Here is a 20,793-nt window from a genome sequence, read left to right as displayed (position 1 = left end):
GTGTGTGGGAGGGGCGGGGGGTGGAGAAGGTGCGGGGCATGTGTTTGTATGATGTGTGTATGTTTGATAGATGTGTGTAAGCTAGATGTGTGTATATGTATCATACATCTATCATACATACATCTATCATACACGAAAATATCATAACCATACATCTACCATACATACACGAGTCTCATACACATCTATCATACATATATACATATACTGTTCATCAATGTGAGGGGACAGGAGGTGATTGGGTATGGGTCAGATTTTGGGGTCTGGAGAGTTTGGCACGGGAGCCTAGAGCAGAATTCTGGGGTCTGGTTAGGGGGCAGAGGAGCCTGGAGAGGACTTAGTGGTCTAGGGAGGGGGGAAGAGGAGCACGTAGGAGGACTTATGGGTCTGGGAGGAAAGTGGGGTTGGAACAGAGGAGCCAGGAGGAGGACAGAGGAGGACAGAGGGGTATAGAAGAGGACAGAGGGGTCTGGAGGTGGACAGAGGGGTATAGAGGAGGACAGAGGGGTCTGGAAGAGGACAGGAGTGATTCAGCTAAACTGAGAAGAAACAGTGTGTAACAGTATTAGTATTATTATTATGGAGGGATTATTATATTTGGAAGGTAGTGTGTGGCAGGGTTATATTCAGAGGGTACAGTGTATAGAATGGTTATTTTTGAGGGTTTATATTCAGGGCACAGTGTGTGGAAGTATTATATTCAGGGGTACAGTGGGTGGCGGTATTACGTTCATGGGCACCGTGTGGCAGTATTATATTTGTTACGCCGAGCGCTCCGGGTCCCCGCTCCTCCCCGGAGCGCTCGCAACATCCTCGCTACTGCAGCGCCCCGGTCAGATCTACTGACCGGGTGCGCTGCGATACCGCCCCCAGCCGGGATGCGATTCGCGATGCGGGTGGCGCCCGCTCGCGATGCGCACCCCAGCTCCCGTACCTGACTCGCTCTCCGTCGGTCCTGTCCCCGCGCGCGCGGCCCCGCTCCCTAGGGCGCGCGCGCGCCGGGTCTCTGCGATTTAAAGGGCCACTGCGCCACTGATTGGCGCAGTTGGTCTAATTAGTGTGTTCACCTGTGCACTCCCTATGTATACCTCACTTCCCCTGCACTCCCTCGCCGGATCTTGTTGCCATTGTGCCAGTGAAAGCGTTTCCTTGTGTGTTCCTAGCCTGTGTTCCAGACCTCCTGCCGTTGCCCCTGACTACGATCCTTGCTGCCTGCCCCGACCTTCTGCTACGTCCGACCTTGCTCTTATCTACTCCCTTGTACCGCGCCTATCTTCAGCAGTCAGAGAGGTTGAGCCGTTGCTAGTGGATACGACCTGGTTACTACCGCCGCTGCAAGACCATCCCGCTTTGCGGCGGGCTCTGGTGAATACCAGTAGTAACTTAGAACCGGTCCACTAGCACGGTTCTTCCGTTGGCGAGTACGCCATCCAATTCCGTACTCTTGCTTCCGAATTATCCTGGAATAATGAGACCCTCTGCGCGACCTTTAAAAAAGGCCTATCCAGCAACATTAAAGATGTTCTGGCCGCACGAGAAATTCCTGCTAACCTGCATGAACTCATTCATCTAGCCACTCGCATTGACATGCGTTTTTCCGAAAGGCGTCAGGAGCTCCGCCAGGATATGGACTTTGTTCGCACGAGGCGTTTTTTCTCCCCGGCTCCTCTCTCCTCTGGTACTCTGCAATCCGTTCCTGTGCCTCCCGCCGTGGAGGCTATGCAAGTTGACCGGTCTTGCTTGACACCTCAAGAGAGGACACGACGCCGCATGGAGAATCTTTGCCTGTACTGTGCCGGTACCGAACACTTCCTGAAGGATTGTCCTATCCGTCCTCCCCGCCTGGAAAGACGTACGCTGACTCCGCACAAAGGTGAGACAGTTCTTGATGTCAACTCTGCTTCTCCACGCCTTACTGTGCCTGTGCGGATATCTGCCTCTACCTTCTCCTTCTCTACTATGGCCTTCTTGGATTCCGGATCTGCAGGAAATTTTATTTTGGCCTCTCTCATCAACAGGTTCAACATCCCGGTGACCAGTCTCGCCAGACCCCTCTACATCAATTGTGTTAACAATGAAAGATTGGACTGTACCGTGCGTTACCGCATGGAGCCCCTCCTAATGTGCATCGGACCTCATCACGAAAAAATTGAGTTTTTGGTCCTCTCCAATTGCACTTCCGAAATTCTCCGTGGACTACCGTGGCTTCAACGCCATTCCCCAACCCTTGATTGGTCCACAGGAGAGATCAAGAGCTGGGGTACTTCTTGTTTCAAGGACTGTCTTAAACCGGTTCCCAGTACTCCCTGCCGTGACCCTGTGGGTCCCCCTGTAACCGGTCTCCCTAAGGCTTATATGGACTATGCTGACGTATTTTGCAAAAAACAAGCTGAGACTTTACCTCCTCACAGGCCTTATGACTGTCCTATTGACCTCCTCCCGGGCACTACTCCACCCCGGGGCAGAATTTATCCTCTGTCCGCCCCAGAGACTCTTGCCATGTCTGAATACATCCAGGAAAATTTAAAAAAGGGGTTTATCCGCAAATCCTCCTCTCCTGCCGGAGCTGGATTTTTCTTTGTGTCCAAAAAAGATGGCTCCCTACGTCCTTGCATTGATTACCGCGGACTTAATAAAATCACGGTAAAGAACCGCTACCCCCTACCTCTTATCTCAGAACTCTTTGATCGCCTTCAAGGTGCCCACATCTTTACCAAACTGGACTTAAGAGGTGCTTATAATCTCATCCGCATCAGGGAGGGGGACGAATGGAAAACTGCATTTAACACCAGAGATGGACACTTTGAGTATCTAGTCATGCCCTTTGGCCTGTGCAACGCCCCTGCCGTCTTCCAAGACTTTGTTAATGAAATTTTTCGTGATCTCTTATATTCCTGTGTTGTTGTGTATCTGGACGATATTCTGATTTTTTCTGCCAACTTAGAAGAACATCGCCAGCATGTCCGCATGGTTCTTCAGAGACTTCGAGACAATCAACTTTATGCCAAAATGGAGAAATGTCTGTTTGAATGTCAATCTCTTCCTTTCCTAGGATACTTGGTCTCTGGCCAGGGACTACAAATGGACCCAGATAAACTCTCTGCCGTCTTAGATTGGCCACGCCCCTCCGGACTCCGTGCTATCCAATGTTTTTTGGGGTTCGCCAATTATTACAGACAATTTATTCCACATTTTTCCACTATTGTGGCTCCTATCGTGGCTTTAACCAAGAAGAATGCCAATCCTAAGTCCTGGTCTCCCCAAGCGGAAGACGCATTTAAACGGCTCAAGTCTGCCTTTTCTTCTGCTCCCGTGCTCTCCAGACCTGACCCATCTAAACCCTTCCTATTGGAGGTTGATGCCTCCTCAGTGGGAGCTGGAGCGGTCCTTCTACAAAAAAATTCTTCCGGGCATGCTGTTACTTGTGGTTTTTTTTCTAGGACCTTCTCTCCGGCGGAGAGGAACTACTCCATCGGGGATCGAGAACTACTGGCCATTAAATTGGCACTTGAGGAATGGAGGCATCTGCTGGAGGGATCAAAATTTCCAGTTATCATTTACACCGATCACAAGAATCTCTCCTATCTCCAGTCTGCCCAACGGCTGAATCCTCGCCAGGCCAGGTGGTCGTTGTTCTTTGCCCGTTTTAACTTTGAAATTCATTTTCGCCCTGCCGACAAGAACATTAGGGCCGATGCTCTCTCTCGTTCCTCGGATGCCTCGGAAGTAGAGGTCTCTCCGCAACACATCATTCCTCCTGACTGTCTGATCTCCACTTCTCCAGTCTCCATCAGGCAAACTCCTCCAGGGAAGACCTTCGTTTCTCCACGCCAACGTCTCGGGATTCTCAAATGGGGTCACTCCTCCCACCTCGCAGGCCATGCGGGCATCAAAAAGTCCTTGCAACTCATCTCTCGTTTCTATTGGTGGCCGACTCTGGAGACGGATGTTGTTGATTTTGTGCGGGCCTGTACTGTCTGTGCCCGGGATAAGACTCCTCGCCAGAAGCCTGCTGGTCTCCTTCATCCTCTGCCTGTCCCCGAACAGCCTTGGTCTCTGATTGGTATGGACTTTATTACAGACTTACCCCCATCCCGTGGCAACACTGTTGTTTGGGGGGTCGTTGATCGATTTTCCAAGATGGCACATTTTATTCCTCTTCCTGGTCTTCCTTCAGCGCCTCAGTTGGCAAAACAATTTTTTGTACACATTTTTCGTCTTCACGGTTTGCCCACGCAGATCGTCTCGGATAGAGGCGTCCAATTCGTGTCAAAATTCTGGAGGGCTCTCTGTAAACAACTCAAGATTAAATTAAACTTCTCTTCTGCTTATCATCCTCAATCCAATGGGCAAGTAGAAAGAATTAACCAGGTCCTGGGTGACTATTTACGGCATTTTGTTTCCTCCCGCCAGGATGACTGGGCAGATCTTCTACCATGGGCCGAATTCTCGTACAACTTCAGAGTCTCTGAATCTTCTGCTAAATCCCCATTTTTCGTGGTGTACGGCCGTCACCCTCTTCCCCCCCTCCCTACTCCCTTGCCCTCTGGTTTGCCCGCTGTGGATGAAGTGACTCGTGATCTTTCCACCATATGGAAAGAGACCCAAAATTCTCTTTTACAGGCTTCATCTCGCATGAAAAAGTTTGCCGATAAGAAAAGAAGAGCTTCCCCCATTTTTGCTCCCGGAGACAAGGTATGGCTCTCCGCTAAATATGTCCGCTTCCGTGTCCCCAGTTACAAACTGGGACCACGCTATCTTGGTCCTTTCAAAATCTTGTGCCAAATTAATCCTGTCTCTTACAAACTTCTTCTTCCTCCTTCTCTTCGTATTCCCAATGCCTTTCATGTCTCTCTCCTTAAACCACTCATCATCAACCGTTTCTCTCCCAAACTTGTTTCTCCCACTCCTGTTTCCGGTTCTTCTGACATCTTCTCCGTGAAGGAGATACTGGCCTCCAAGACGGTCAGAGGGAAAAAAAAATTTTGGGTTGATTGGGAGGGCTGTGGTCCTGAAGAGAGATCCTGGGAACCTGAGGACAACATCCTAGACAAAAGTCTGGTCCTCAGGTTCTCAGGCTCCAAGAAGAGGGGGAGACCCAAGGGGGGGGGGTACTGTTACGCCGAGCGCTCCGGGTCCCCGCTCCTCCCCGGAGCGCTCGCAACATCCTCGCTACTGCAGCGCCCCGGTCAGATCTACTGACCGGGTGCGCTGCGATACCGCCCCCAGCCGGGATGCGATTCGCGATGCGGGTGGCGCCCGCTCGCGATGCGCACCCGGCTCCCGTACCTGACTCGCTCTCCGTCGGTCCTGTCCCGGCGCGCCCGGCCCCGCTCCCTAGGGCGCGCGCGCGCCGGGTCTCTGCGATTTAAAGGGCCACTGCGCCATATTTAATCGCTACTCCCCCAAGGATCTTCCTCCTACCCCAGTCTCTGGTACCTCAGATGTCTTTTCCGTTAAACAAATCTTGGCCGTTAAATCAGTCAGGGGAAATAATTTTTTTCTGGTAGACTGGGAGGGTTGTGGTCCTGAGGAGAGATCTTGGGAGCCAGAGGAGAACATCCTGGACCGCAGTCTCATTCTCAAGTTCTTGGGTACCAAAAAGAGGGGGAGACCTAAGGGGGGGGGGGGTACTGTTTTGCTTAGCGCTCCGGGCACCCTGCTTACCTCGGTGCGCTCACAGCGTGTGTCCCCAGGCAGCGCTCCACTCACCCGGTCTCGGCGTGCGCATCCCCGCTCTATAGGGCGCGCGCGTGCCGGGACTCTTAAATTTAAAGTGCCAGTGCACCAGTGATTGGTGCCTGGTCCAAAGTGGTTAATCTAGGGTTAAAGGTTCTGCTTTGACTTAATTAGGCCTGCACCTGTGCACGGCCGCCTGCCCTGACCTTTTGCTACTTCTGACCTCGCTTCTGCCTGATCCTCTTGTACCTTGCCTCATCTCAGCAGCCAGAGAGGTTGAGTCGCTACTGGGTGGAACGACCTGGGGGTTACCTGCCGCAGCAAGACCATCCCGCTTTGCGGCGGGCTCTGGTGAAAACCAGTAACTCCTTAGACTCCGTTCCCCTGGCACGGCCCACGTCATCTCCTCTCTGGCACAGCGGATCCACCTCCAGCTCCTGCCAGTCCGGATCCTGACAGTAAGATCCGGCCATGGATCCCGCTGAGGTGCCTCTACCTAGCCTCTCAGATCTCACGTCCAATGTGGCCCAGCAGTCGCAGCAGATTACCCACAAGGTCAACAGCTGGCTCAGTTGACCACCATGTTTCAGCAACTCCTGCCAGCTCAGCAGCAACCGTCACCTCCGCCTGTACCTGCTTCACCACCACTGCCAGCTGCCATCTCCAGCTCCAGAATCCGCTTGTCCATGCCAGCCAAGTATGGCGGTGATCCCAAGCTGTGCCGCGGATTTTTGTCGCAATGCTCCCTCCATCTTGAGATGTGAAACGACCAGTTTTCCTCTGAGCGTGTCAAGTTGGCGTTTGTAGTCAGCCTGCTTTCTGGGAAGGCCCTGGCCTGGGCTACACCGCTTTGGGACTGCAACGATCCTGCCACTGCAAGTGTCCGGAGTTTCTTCCGGGAATTCCGGAGTGTCTTTGAGGAGACAGCCCGGGTTTCCTCTGCAGAGACTGCATTACTGAACTTGACCCAGGGGAGTTCTTCAGTGGGCGATTACGCCATCCGTTTCCGTACCCTTGCTTCTGAACTCTAATGGAAAAATGAGGCGCTCTGTGCCACGTTCAAGAAAGGCTTATCCAGCGATATAAAGGATGTCTTAGCCGCACAAGAAATGCCTACCTCCCTGGGTGACCTCATCCACTTGGTCACCAGGATTGATTTGCGTTTCGCTGAGAGACGTGAGGAACTTCTTCAGGAAAAGGGAAGTGTTCGCCCCAGACGCTATCCTCGTTTGGCTCCTGTCCTCCTGCATCCACCGCAACCCTCTACTGGGCCTCCCGCCGAGGAAGCCATGCAGGTGGATCGGTCTCGCCTGACCACTCAAGAGAGGAACCGCCGCAGAAACGAGAACCTCTGTTTGTACTGTGCTAGTACAGAGCATTTCCAAAAAGACTGTTCTCTCCGTCCACCGTGCCAGGGAAACGCGCGCACCCTAGTTAACGTTGGAGAGGCGTTGCTAGGTGTGAATACCCCCTCTCCACGGCTTACTGTATCCGTGCGGATTTCAGTATTTTCCAAGACATCCTTTGCTGCCACCGCCTTTCTGGATTCCGGCTCCGCCGGTAACTTCATAGATGCCTCGCTGGTCAGCAAGTTCAACATCCCTGTGGTTCGTCTGCAAAAGTCCTTCTTCATCTCTATTGTCAATGGAGAGAGACTTGACGGCATTGTGCAGTTTCATACTGAGCCCCTCCAGATGGATATTGGGGTCCTGCATTCAGAGAAATTGAAGTTCTATGTGTTACCTCACTGCACCTCTGAACTTCTTTTAGGACTGCCTTGGCTCCAGCGCCATTGTCCCATTCTGGATTGGTCCTCCGGAGAGGTCCGAAGTTGGGGTTCTTCTTGTTTCGCCAGATGTTTCAAGCCGGTTCAAGCCAAGTTTGCACCTGTTGTCTCTCCTCCTCCAGGCCTGCCTGAACCATATATGGACTTTGCGGACGTTTTCTGTAAGAAACAAGCAGAGGTGTTGCCTCCACACAGGCCATATGACTGCCCCATTGACTTGCAGCTTGGTACCACTCCGCCTTGGGGAAGGATCTACCCTCTTTCTCCTCCAGAGACTCTCGCCATGTCAGAATACATTCAGGAGAATTTACAGAGAGGGTTTATCAGGAAATCCTCCTCTCCAACCGGAGCTGGATTCTTTTTTGTTACCAAGAAAGACGGCACTCTTCAACCGTGCATTGATTATCGGGGACTTAACAGAATTACCATCACGAACCGTTACCCTCTCCCCCTGATTGCTGAACTCTTTGACCATCTACAAGGCGCCAAGTTCTTCACTAAGTTGGATCTTAGAGGGGCCTACAATCTTATTCGGATTCGAGAGGGTGACGAATGGAAGACCGCTTTTAATACCCGAGATGGTCATTTTGAGTATCTGGTCATGCCCTTCGGACTCTGCAATGCACCTGCCGTCTTCCAAGACTTCATTAATGACATTTTCGGAGACCTGCTCTACACCTGTGTAGTAGTTTACTTGAACGACATCCTCATACTTTCCTCTAATCTGGATCAACACCGTGCGCATGTCCGTCTTGTACTTTCCCGTCTGAGGAAGAATCGTCTGTATGCTAAATTTGAAAAGTGCCAGTTTGATCGTACCAGCCTTCCCTTCCTGGGGTACATCATTTCTTCCAAGGGTCCTTAAATGGATCCTGACAAGCTTTCTGCAGTCCTGGACTGGCCTCATTAGCGATTTCTAGGTTTCGCTAACTACTACAGACAATTCATCCCTCATTAATCTACCCTTGTGGCACCTATCGTGGCCTTGACCAAAAAGGGGGCTAATCCCAAGTTGTGGCCTCCACAGGCCGAGCAGGCCTTCTGCGCTCTCAAGTCTGCCTTTGCCTCTGCTCCAGTCCTATCCAGACCCGATCCCTCAAAACCTTTCTACTTGGAGGTAGACGCCTCCTCCGTGGGAGCAGGAGCTGTGCTCACACAGAAAATCTCTAAAGGTAAAACTGTTTCCTGTGGTTTTTTTCTCCAAGACCTTCTCCCCGGCAGAGAGGAATTACTCCATTGGAGACAGGGAACTTTTGGCCATCAAGCTGGCTCTGGAAGAGTGGAGGCACCTACTGGAAGGTGCTCCTCACACCATTAATATCTACACAGATCACAAGAACCTCTCCTAGCTTCAATCCGCTCAGAGACTCAACCCCCGCCAAGCTCGCTGGACTTTGTTTTTTGCCCGGTTTAACTATCAGATTCACTTCAGGCCTGCAAGTGCCGACGCCCTTTCTCGTTCCTCTGATGTCGCAGGGGTCGAGGTCACACCACAACACATCATCCCGTCTGAGCGTTTGGTCACCGTGGCTCCTGGAGATCTACGCTGCCTTCCTCCTGGGAAAACTTACGCATCTACCCTTCGTCGCCTGAAAGTACTAAAGTGGGGACATTCTTCCTTGCTGGCCGGACATCCCGGTATCCGGAAGACCCTTCTTCTCATCTCCAGACATTATTGGTGGCCGTCCATGGAGAGGGACGTAACTGAGTTTGTCCAAGCTTGTGCAGTCTGCGCCCGGTACAAGACTCCTGTTACGCCGAGCGCTCCGGGTCCCCGCTCCTCCCCGGAGCGCTCGCTTCTCTCTCGCTGCCGCAGCGCTCCAGGCAGCTCCACTGACCCGGTGCGCTGCGATACCGTCTCCAGCCGGGATGCGATTCGCGATGCGAGTAGCGCCCGCTCGCGATGCGCATCCCGGCTCCCGTACCTGACTCGCTCTCCGTCTGTCCTGTCCCGGCGCGCGCGGCCCCGCTCCCTAGGGCGCGCTCGCGCCGGGTCTCTGCGATTTAAAGGGCCACTGCGCCGCTGATTGGCGCAGTGGTTCCAATTAGTGTGTTCACCTGTGCACTCCCTATTTATACCTCACTTCCCCTTCACTCCCTCGCCGGATCTTGTTGCCATTGTGCCAGTGAAAGCGTTTCCTTGTGTGTTCCTAGCCTGTGTTCCAGACCTCCTGCCGTTGCCCCCGACTACGATCCTTGCTGCCTGCCCCGACCTTCTGCTACGTCCGACCTTGCTTCTGTCTACTCCCTTGTACCGCGCCTATCTTCAGCAATCAGAGAGGTTGAGCCGTTGCTAGTGGATACGACCTGGTCACTACCGCCGCAGCAAGACCATCCCGCTTTGCGGCGGGCTCTGGTGAAAACCAGTAGTGACTTAGAACCGATCCACTAGCACGGTCCACGCCAATCCCTCTCTGGCACAGAGGATCCACTACCTGCCAGCCGGCATCGTGACAGTAGATCCGGCCATGGATCCCGCTGAAGTTCCTCTGCCAGTTGTCGCCGACCTCACCACGGTGGTCTTCCAGCAGTCACAACAGATAGCGCAACAGATGGAGCTTGCTCTTTCTGAGTGTTGCTGTGTAAGAGGGGGCGTGAAAGAGGAGTTTCAAAAACTGTGATTATCTGTTGTGCGGAGTGAATCTGTGGAGTGGGTGCGACTGCCTATAGCCCACATTCTTATTTTGGGTAAGTTTTTCTCTTTTGCACATAGTGGGATAACTGTTAGAGTTTAAACACCCTTTTTCATTTTTTTTTTTTTTTTCTCTGTTCCACCTCTAGGGGGAGGAGTAGTAGATTGGGCACAGGTGTATAAATCTTAGCTTGGGACTCTTATTGAGAGCTTGCTCTTTCTGAGTGTTGCTGTGTAAGAGGGGGCGTGAAAGAGGAGTTTCAAAAACTGGAGTTTGAAAGCAGGAGGTTGAGATCGCTGTGAGTTTTCATTTTTGAACCCACAAGGTCTACAAAAAATTTTAAGTGTCATTTTGACTGTCTGTTTTTTTTTTGTGAAATCCCCATAATTAGATGGCCTCCATGTTGGAAAATGCAGTCCAATGTACATCCTGTTCAATGTATGCAATCCTTGAACAACAGTTTGAGGGTGCATATTGTTGTGCGAGATGTGTGCTAGTTGTCCGTTTGGAAGCCCAGATCCTGCATCTAGAGGGGCGACTGGCAACAATGAGAAGCATTAACAACATGGAGAGGAGTCTCCTGCTCACTGAGCAGGCACTCTCGGGAATAGAGGTGGGGGAGGACAGTGGGACGGAGTTGCAGGACAGTCAGGCAGTTAGCTGGGTTACAGTTAGAAAGAGGGGTAGGGGAAAAAGTGTCAGGGAGGCTAGTCCTGAACTGGCACACCCCAACAAGTTTGCCCGCTTGGCAGATGAGGGGGATGCCATTACAGAGCTAGCAGAACTGCAGCAGGATACTGCCTCTGACCGCCAGGGGGGTGTCTGCTCCAGTAAGGAGGGAGGGAGGAGTACAGGGCAGGCCAGACAGGTACTAGTGGTGGGGGACTCAATTATTAGGGGGACAGACAGGGCAATCTGTCACAAAGACCGGGATCGCCGAACAGTGTGCTGTCTGCCTGGCGCACGAGTTCGGCACATCGCGGATCGGGTTGACAGGTTGTTGGGCGGGGCTGGAGAGGACCCAGCAGTCATGGTACATATTGGCACCAATGACAAAGTAAGAGGTAGGTGGAGTGTCCTTAAAAATGATTTCAGGGACTTAGGCCGCAAGCTTAAGGCAAGGACCTCCAAGGTAGTCTTTTCTGAAATACTACCAGTACCACGAGCCGCACCAGAGAGGCAGCGGGAGATCAGGGAGGTAAACAAGTGGCTCAGAAGCTGGTGTAGGAAGGAAGGGTTTGGGTTCATGGAGAACTGGGCTGACTTCGCTGTCGGTTACCGGCTCTACCGTAGGGACGGGCTGCACCTCAATGGGGAGGGTGCAGCTTTGCTTGGGGAGAAGATGGCTAGAAGGGTGGAGGAGTGTTTAAACTAGGGACTTGGGGGGAGGGAACCTACAGCAAAGAGGGGGAAGATAGTGTAGATAGAGAGGTGGGAATTATAAATGTACCTGGGGGTGGAGCGGAGGGAGGGGTTAGAATAGTTAATAGAAATAGGCTTCATAGGAAAATAAAACTTACACCCTTGAATCCCATTAACCCCAATAACATAAAGGATGGAAATGTAAAGTGTATGTTCACAAATGCCAGAAGCCTAGCAAATAAAATGGGGGAGCTTGAGGCCTTGATACTGGAGGAACATATTGATATAGTTGGGGTCACTGAGACATGGCTGGACTCCTCGCATGACTGGGCTGTCAATCTGCAGGGGTTTACATTGTTTCGCAAGGATAGAATGAACAGAAAAGGTGGTGGAGTCTGTCTGTATGTAAGAAGTGGTATGAAAGTCAGTGTGAACGATGCCATAGTGTGTGATGATTCTGAGGATGTGGAATCATTGTGGGTAGAATTACAAAAGGAGGGAAATACTGAAAAAATAATATTTGGGGTAATCTACAGACCCCCTAATATCACTGAAGAGATAGAAGTTCGGCTTCATAAACAAATAGAGAGGGCCGCCCGGGCAGGTACAGTGGTAATAATGGGAGATTTTAACTATCCAGATATAGATTGGGGTCCGGGGTTGGCTAAAACTACAAAGGGGCGACAATTCCTAAATTTATTGCAGGATAATTTTATGGGCCAGTTTGTGGAGGACCCAACAAGAAGTGATGCCTTGTTGGATCTGATCATTTCCAACAACGCAGAGCTGGTTGGTAATGTAACTGTGCGGGAAAACCTTGGTAATAGTGACCACAATATAGTTACTTTTGACTTAAAATGTAGAAAACAAAGACAGGCGGGGAAAGCAAAAACATATAACTTTAAAAAGGCAAATTTCCCTGGGCTGAGGGCTGCACTACAGGACATAGACTGGGGGGAGGTGTTCTCAAATACTGATACAGAAGGTAAATGGGACATCTTTAAATTAACTCTAAATAACTATACAGCTAAATATATACCAAAGGGGAACAAATATAAACGATTGAAACTAAATCCTACATGGCTGACACATGATGTTAAAAGAGCAATAAACAGCAAAAAAATAGCCTTCAAAAAATACAAATCTGATGGGTCAGCGATAACATTTAAACAGTACAAGGAGCTTAATAAAATCTGTAAAAATGTAATAAAAACAGCAAAAATTCAAAATGAGAGACAGGTGGCCAAAGAAAGCAAAACTAATCCTAAATATTTTTTTAGATATATAAATGCAAAAAAACCAAGGACAGAGCATGTAGGACCCCTTAATAATGATAATGGGGAGGTTGTCACAGGCGATCAAGAGAAGGCGGAGCTACTGAATGGGTTCTTTAGTTCTGTATACACTATGGAAGAAGGAGCTGACATTGGCCAGGTCAGTGCTGGTAACACATCATGTAATGTACTGAACTGGCTTAATGTAGAGATGGTACAAGGTAAGTTAAGTGATATAAATGTAAGCAAATCCCCAGGACCGGATGGACTACACCCAAGAGTTCTTAGAGAGGTAAGTTCAGTAATATCTGTACCCCTGTTCATGATATTTAGAGATTCTCTGGTGTCTGGTATTGTGCCAAGGGACTGGCGCAAGGCGAATGTGGTGCCAATCTTCAAAAAGGGCTCTAGGTCTTCCCCAGGAAATTATAGACCGGTAAGTTTAACGTGCATTGTGGGTAAATTGTTTGAAGGACTTATAAGGGATTACATACAGGAATACATAGGGGATAATTGTATTATAAGTGATAGCCAGCATGGGTTTACTAAGGATAGAAGTTGTCAAACCAATCTAATTTGCTTTTATGAAGAGGTGAGTAGAAGCCTTGACAGAGGAATGGCTGTGGATATAGTGTTTCTGGATTTTGCTAAAGCATTTGATACTGTCCCTCATAGACGTCTGACAGGTAAGTTAAGGTCTTTGGGTTTGGAAATTTTAGTTTGTAACTGGATTGAACACTGGCTCATGGATCGTACCCAGAGAGTGGTGGTCAATGATTCGTACTCTGATTGGTCCCCGGTTATTAGTGGTGTACCCCAAGGTTCAGTACTGGGACCGCTGTTGTTTAATTTATTTATCAATGATATAGAGGATGGTATTAACAGCTCTGTTTCTATCTTTGCAGATGACACCAAGCTTTGTAGCACAGTACAGTCTATAGAGGATGTGCATAAGTTACAAGATGACTTGGATAGACTAAATGTCTGGGCATCCACTTGGCAAATGAGGTTCAATGTGGATAAATGTAAAGTTATGCATCTGGGTACTAATAACCTGCATGCATCGTATGTCTTAGGGGGGATTAAACTGGCAGAGTCACTGGTAGAGAAGGATCTGGGTGTACTTGTAGATCACAGACTACAGAATAGCATGCAATGTCAGGCTGCTGCTTCCAAAGCCGGCAGGATATTGTCATGTATCAAAAGAGGCATGGACTCAAGGGACAGGGACATAATACTCCCCCTTTATAAAGCATTGGTACGGCCTCACCTGGAATATGCTGTTCAGTTTTGGTCACCTGTCCATAAAAGGGACACTGCGGAGTTGGAAAGGGTGCAGAGACGCGCGACTAAACTAATATGGGGCATGGAACATCTTAGCTATGAGGAGCGATTAAAGGAGTTACAATTGTTTAGTCTTGAGAAGAGACGTTTAAGGGGGGATATGATAAACGTATATAAGTATATTAATGGCCCATACAAAAAATATGGAGAAAAACTGTTCCAGGTTAAACCCCCCCAAAGGACGAGGGGGCACTCCCTCCGTCTGGAGAAAAAAAAGTTTAGTCTCAAGGGGCGACACGCCTTCTTTACCGTGAGGACTGTGAATTTATGGAACGGTCTACCTCAGGAACTGGTCACAGCAGGAACAATTAACAGCTTTAAAACAGGATTAGATACATTCCTGGAACAAAATAAGATTAATGCTTATGAAGAAATATAAAATCTCATCCCTTCCCCAATATCGCGCCACACCCCTACCCCTTAATTCCCTGGTTGAACTTGATGGACATATGTCTTTTTTCGACCGTACTAACTATGTAACTATGTAACTATGTAACAAGGCCAACAGCTGTCTCAACTGACCGTGATGCTACAGCAGCTACTACCACAGCTTCAGCAATCATCTCCTCCGCCAGCTCCTGCACCTCCTCCGCAGCGAGTGGCCGCTTCTGGTCTACGACTATCCTTGCCGGATAAATTTGATGGGGACTCTAAATTCTGCCGTGGCTTTCTTTCCCAATGTTCCCTGCACTTGGAGATGATGTCGGACCAGTTTCCTACTGAAAGGTCTAAGGTGGCTTTCGTAGTCAGCCTTCTGTCTGGAAAAGCTCTGTCATGGGCCACACCGCTCTGGGACCACAATGACCCCGTCACTGCCTCTATACACTCCTTCTTCTCGGAAATTCGAAGTGTCTTTGAGGAACCTGCCCGAGCCTCTTCTGCTGAGACTGCCCTGTTGAACCTGGTCCAGGGTAATTCTTCCGTTGGCGAGTACGCCGTACAATTCCGTACTCTTGCTTCAGAATTATCCTGGAATAATGAGGCCCTCTGCGCGACCTTTAAAAAAGGCCTATCCAGCAACATTAAAGATGTTCTGGCCGCACGAGAAATCCCTGCTAACCTACATGAACTCATCCATCTTGCCACTCGCATTGACATGCGTTTTTCCGAAAGGCGTCAGGAGCTCCGCCAGGATATGGACTTTGTTCGCACAAGGCGTTTTTTCTCCCCGGCTCCTCTCTCCTCTGGTCCCCTGCAATCCGTTCCTGTGCCTCCCGCCGTGGAGGCTATGCAGGTCGACCGGTCTCGCCTGACACCTCAAGAGAGGACACGACGCCGCATGGAGAATCTCTGCCTGTACTGTGCCAGTACCGAACACTTCCTGAAGGATTGTCCTATCCGTCCTCCCCGCCTGGAAAGACGTACGCTGACTCCGCACAAAGGTGAGACAGTCCTTGATGTCTACTCTGCTTCTCCACGTCTTACTGTGCCTGTGCGGATATCTGCCTCTGCCTTCTCCTTCTCTACTATGGCCTTCTTGGATTCCGGATCTGCAGGAAATTTTATTTTGGCCTCTCTCGTCAACAGGTTCAACATCCCAGTGACCAGTCTCGCCAGACCCCTCTACATCAATTGTGTAAACAATGAAAGATTGGACTGTACCATACGTTTCCGCACGGAGCCCGTTCTAATGTGCATCGGACCTCATCACGAGAAGATTGAATTTTTGGTCCTCCCCAATTGCACTTCCGAAATCCTCCTTGGACTACCCTGGCTTCAACTCCATTCCCCAACCCTGGATTGGTCCACTGGGGAGATCAAGAGTTGGGGGCCCTCTTGTTTCAAGGACTGCCTAAAACCGGTTCCCAGTACCCCTTGCCGTGACTCTGTGGTTCCCCCTGTAACCGGTCTCCCTAAGGCCTATATGGACTTTGCGGATGTTTTTTGCAAAAAACAAGCTGACACTCTACCTCCTCACAGGCCTTATGATTGTCCTATTGACCTCCTCCCGGGCACTACTCCACCCCGGGGCAGAATCTATCCTCTGTCCGCCCCAGAGACTCTTGCTATGTCGGAGTACATCCAGGAAAATTAAAAAAAAAGGCTTTATCCGTAAATCCTCCTCTCCTGCCGGAGCCGGATTTTTCTTTGTGTCCAAAAAAGATGGCTCTCTACGTCCTTGCATTGACTACCGCGGTCTTAATAAAATCACGGTAAAGAACCGCTACCCCCTACCCCTCATCTCTGAACTCTTTGATCGCCTCCAAGGTGCCCACATCTTTACCAAACTGGACTTAAGAGGTGCTTATAATCTCATCCGCATCAGAGAGGGGGATGAATGGAAAATGGCATTTAACACTAGAGATGGACACTTTGAGTATCTGGTCATGCCCTTTGGCCTGTGCAACGCCCCTGCCGTCTTCCAAGACTTTGTTAATGAAATTTTTCGTGATCTCTTATACTCCTGTGTTGTTGTATATCTGGACGATATCCTGATTTTTTCTGCCAATCTAGAAGAACACCGCCAGCATGTCCGTATGGTTCTTCAGAGACTTCGTGACAATCAACTTTATGCCAAGATAGAGAAATGTCTGTTTGAATGCCAATCTCTTCCTTTCCTAGGATACTTGGTCTCTGGCCAGGGACTACAAATGGATCCAGACAAACTCTCTGCCGTCTTAGATTGGCCACGCCCCTCCGGACTCCGTGCTATCCAACGTTTTTTGGGGTTCGCCAATTATTACAGGCAATTTATTCCACATTTTTCTACCGTTGTGGCTCCTATCGTGGCTTTAACCAAAAAAAAATGCCAATCCCAAGTCTTGGCCTCCTCAAGCGGAAGACGCCTTTAAACGGCTCAAGTCTGCCTTTTCTTCGGCTCCCGTGCTCTCCAGACCTGACCCATCTAAACCCTTCCTATTGGAGGTTGATGCCTCCTCTGTAGGAGCTGGAGCGGTCCTTCTACAAAAAAATTCTTCCGGGCATGCTGTTACTTGTGGTTTTTTTTCTAGGACCTTCTCTCCGGCGGAGAGGAACTACTCCATCGGGGATCGAGAGCTTCTAGCCATTAAATTAGCACTTGAGGAATGGAGGCATCTGCTGGAGGGATCAAGATTTCCAGTTATTATTTACACCGATCACAAGAACCTCTCCTATCTCCAGTCTGCCCAACGGCTGAATCCTCGCCAGGCCAGGTGGTCTCTGTTCTTTGCCCGATTTAATTTTGAAATTCACTTTCGGCCTGCCGATAAGAACATTAGGGCCGATGCTCTTTCTCGTTCCTCAGATGCCTCGGAAGTTGAACTCTCTCCGCAACACATCATTCCTCCTGACTGCCTGATTTCCACTTCTCCAGCCTCCATCAGGCAAACTCCTCCAGGAAAGACCTTCGTCTCTCCACGCCAACGCCTCGGAATCCTCAAATGGGGTCACTCCTCCCATCTCGCAGGTCATGCAGGCATCAAGAAATCTGTGCAACTCATCTCTCGCTTCTATTGGTGGCCGACTCTGGAGACGGATGTCGTGGACTTTGTGCGAGCCTGCACTGTCTGTGCCCGGGATAAGACTCCTCGCCAGAAGCCCGCTGGTTTTCTTCATCCTCTGCCTGTCCCGAACAGCCTTGGTCTCTGATTGGTATGGATTTTATTACAGACCTACCCCCATCCCGTGGCAACACTGTTGTTTGGGTGGTCGTTGATCGATTCTCCAAGATGGCACATTTCATCCCTCTTCCTGGTCTTCCTTCAGCGCCTCAGTTGGCTAAACAATTTTTTGTACACATTTTTCGTCTTCACGGGTTGCCCACACAGATAGTCTCGGATAGAGGCGTCCAATTCGTGTCAAAATTCTGGAGGGCTCTCTGTAAACAACTCAAGATTAAATTAAACTTTTCTTCTGCATATCATCCTCAATCCAATGGACAAGTAGAAAGAATTAACCAGGTCTTGGGTGATTATTTACGACATTTTGTTTCCTCCCGCCAGGATGATTGGGCAGATCTTCTACCATGGGCCGAATTCTCGTATAACTTTAGAGTCTCTGAATCTTCCTCCAAATCCCCATTTTTCGTGGTGTACGGCCGTCACCCTCTTCCCCCCCTCCCTACTCCCTTGCCCTCTGGTTTGCCCGCTGTAGATGAAGTGACTCGTGATCTTTCCACCATATGGAAAGAGACCCAAGATTCTCTTTTACAGGCTTCATCTCGCATGAAAAAGTTTGCCGATAAGAAAAGAAGAGCTCCCCCCATTTTTGCTCCCGGAGACAAGGTATGGCTCTCCGCTAAATATGTCCGCTTTCGTGTCCCCAGTTTCAAACTGGGTCCACGCTATCTTGGTCCTTTCAAAGTCTTGTGCCAAATTAATCCTGTCTCTTACAAACTTCTTCTTCCTCCTTCTCTCCGTATTCCTAATGCCTTTCATGTCTCTCTTCTTAAACCACTCATCATCAACCGTTTCTCTCCCAAATTAGTTTCTCCCACTCCTGTCTCCGGTTCTTCTGACGTCTTCTCAGTGAAAGAGATACTGGCCTCCAAGACGGTCAGAGGAAAAAGGTTCTTTTTGGTGGATTGGGAGGGCTGTGGACCTGAAGAGAGATCCTGGGAACCTGAGGACAACATCCTAGACAAAAGTCTGCTCCTCAGGTTCTCAGGCTCTAAGAAGAGGGGGAGACCCAAGGGGGGGGGTACTGTTACGCCGAGCGCTCCGGGTCCCCGCTCCTCCCCGGAGCGCTCGCTTCTCTCTCGCTGCCGCAGCGCTCCGGGCAGCTCCACTGACCCGGTGCGCTGCGATACCGTCTCCAGCCGGGATGCGATTCGCGATGCGAGTAGCGCCCGCTCGCGATGCGCATCCCGGCTCCCGTACCTGACTCGCTCTCCGTCTGTCCTGTCCCGGCGCGCGCGGCCCCGCTCCCTAGGGCGCGCGCGCGCCGGGTCTCTGCGATTTAAAGGGCCACTGCGCCGCTGATTGGTGCAGTGGTTCCAATTAGTGTGTTCACCTGTGCACTCCCTATTTATACCTCACTTCCCCTTCACTCCCTCGCCGGATCTTGTTGCCATTGTGCCAGTGAAAGCGTTTCCTTGTGTGTTCCTAGCCTGTGTTCCAGACCTCCTGCCGTTGCCCCCGACTACGATCCTTGCTGCCTGCCCCGACCTTTTGCTACGTCCGACCTTGCTTCTGTCTACTCCCTTGTACCGCGCCTATCTTCAGCAATCAGAGAGGTTGAGCCGTTGCTAGTGGATACGACCTGGTCACTACCGCCGCAGCAAGACCATCCCGCTTTGCGGCGGGCTCTGGTGAAAACCAGTAGTGACTTAGAACCGATCCACTAGCACGGTCCACGCCAATCCCTCTCTGGCACAGAGGATCCACTACCTGCCAGCCGGCATCGTGACAACTCCTCGCCTGAAACCAGCCGATTTGCTCCACCCTCTCCTAGTTCCTGAGACTCAATGGTCTCATATCACCATGGACTTTGTCACCGATCTGTCACCCTCTCATGGCAAGCCTGTTGTTTGGGTGGTGGTGGACCGTTTCCCCAAAATGGCACACTTCATTCCCTTGTCTTCTCTCCCTTCTGCGCCTCAGCTGGCGAGACAGTTCCTTAGTCACATCTTTCGCCTCCACGGACTACCAACCCATATTGTATCCGACAGAGGGGTTCAGTTCGTCTCAAAATTCTGGAGAGCCCTCTGTGGACAACTAAAGATAAAGCTGGACTTCTCATCTTCTTACCATCCTCAGTCCAACGGACAAGTGGAACGCATCAATCAGATTTTGGGAGACTATCTACGGCACTTTGTCTCTTCCTGCCAGGATGATTGGGTGGATCTCCTTCCGTGGGCAGAGTTCTCCTACAACCACAAAGAATCTTCTGCCACTTCTAAGTCTCCTTTCTTTGTGGTGTATGGCCGCCACCCTTTGTCGCCTTTGTCTACTTCCTCCGGAGTTCCAGCTGTGGACGAATTAGTACGGGACTTTTCTGCCATTTGGCGAGAGATGCGTCTCTCTCTTCTCCAGGCCTCTGCTCGCATGAAAATCCATGTCGACAAGAAACGACGGGCCCCTCCAGTTTTCGTCCCAGGAGACAAGGTGTGGTTGTCCGCCAAATTTGTACGTTTTAAGATCCCAAGTTATAAATTGGGCCCCCGCTACTTGGGTCCTTACAAGGTCAAGAAAAGGATCAACCCTGTGTCCTATCAACTCCATCTCCCTCTATCTCTCCGGATTTCCAACAGCTTCCATGTGTCTCTTCTGAAACCTGCCATATTTAATCGCTACTCCCCCAAGGATCTTCCTCCTACCCCAGTCTCTGGTACCTCAGATGTCTTTTCCGTTAAACAAATCTTGGCCGTTAAATCAGTCAGGGGAAATAATTTTTTTCTGGTAGACTGGGAGGGTTGTGGTCCTGAGGAGAGATCTTGGGAGCCAGAGGAGAACATCCTGGACCGCAGTCTCATTCTCAAGTTCTTGGGTACCAAAAAGAGGGGGAGACCTAAGGGGGGGGGGTACTGTTTTGCTTAGCGCTCCGGGCACCCTGCTTACCTCGGTGCGCTCACAGCGTGTGTCCCCAGGCAGCGCTCCAGTCACCCGGTCTCGGCGTGCGCATCCCCGCTCTATAGGGCGCGCGCGTGCCGGGACTCTTAAATTTAAAGTGCCAGTGCACCAGTGATTGGTGCCTGGTCCAAAGTGGTTAATCTAGGGTTAAAGGTTCTGCTTTGACTTAATTAGGCCTGCACCTGTGCACGGCCGCCTGCCCTGACCTTTTGCTACTTCTGACC

The sequence above is a fragment of the Hyla sarda genome, chromosome 12 (assembly GCF_029499605.1).
Source record: "Hyla sarda isolate aHylSar1 chromosome 12, aHylSar1.hap1, whole genome shotgun sequence".
Lineage (NCBI taxonomy): Eukaryota > Metazoa > Chordata > Amphibia > Anura > Hylidae > Hyla > Hyla sarda.
This window is presented reverse-complemented; position numbering follows the sequence as displayed.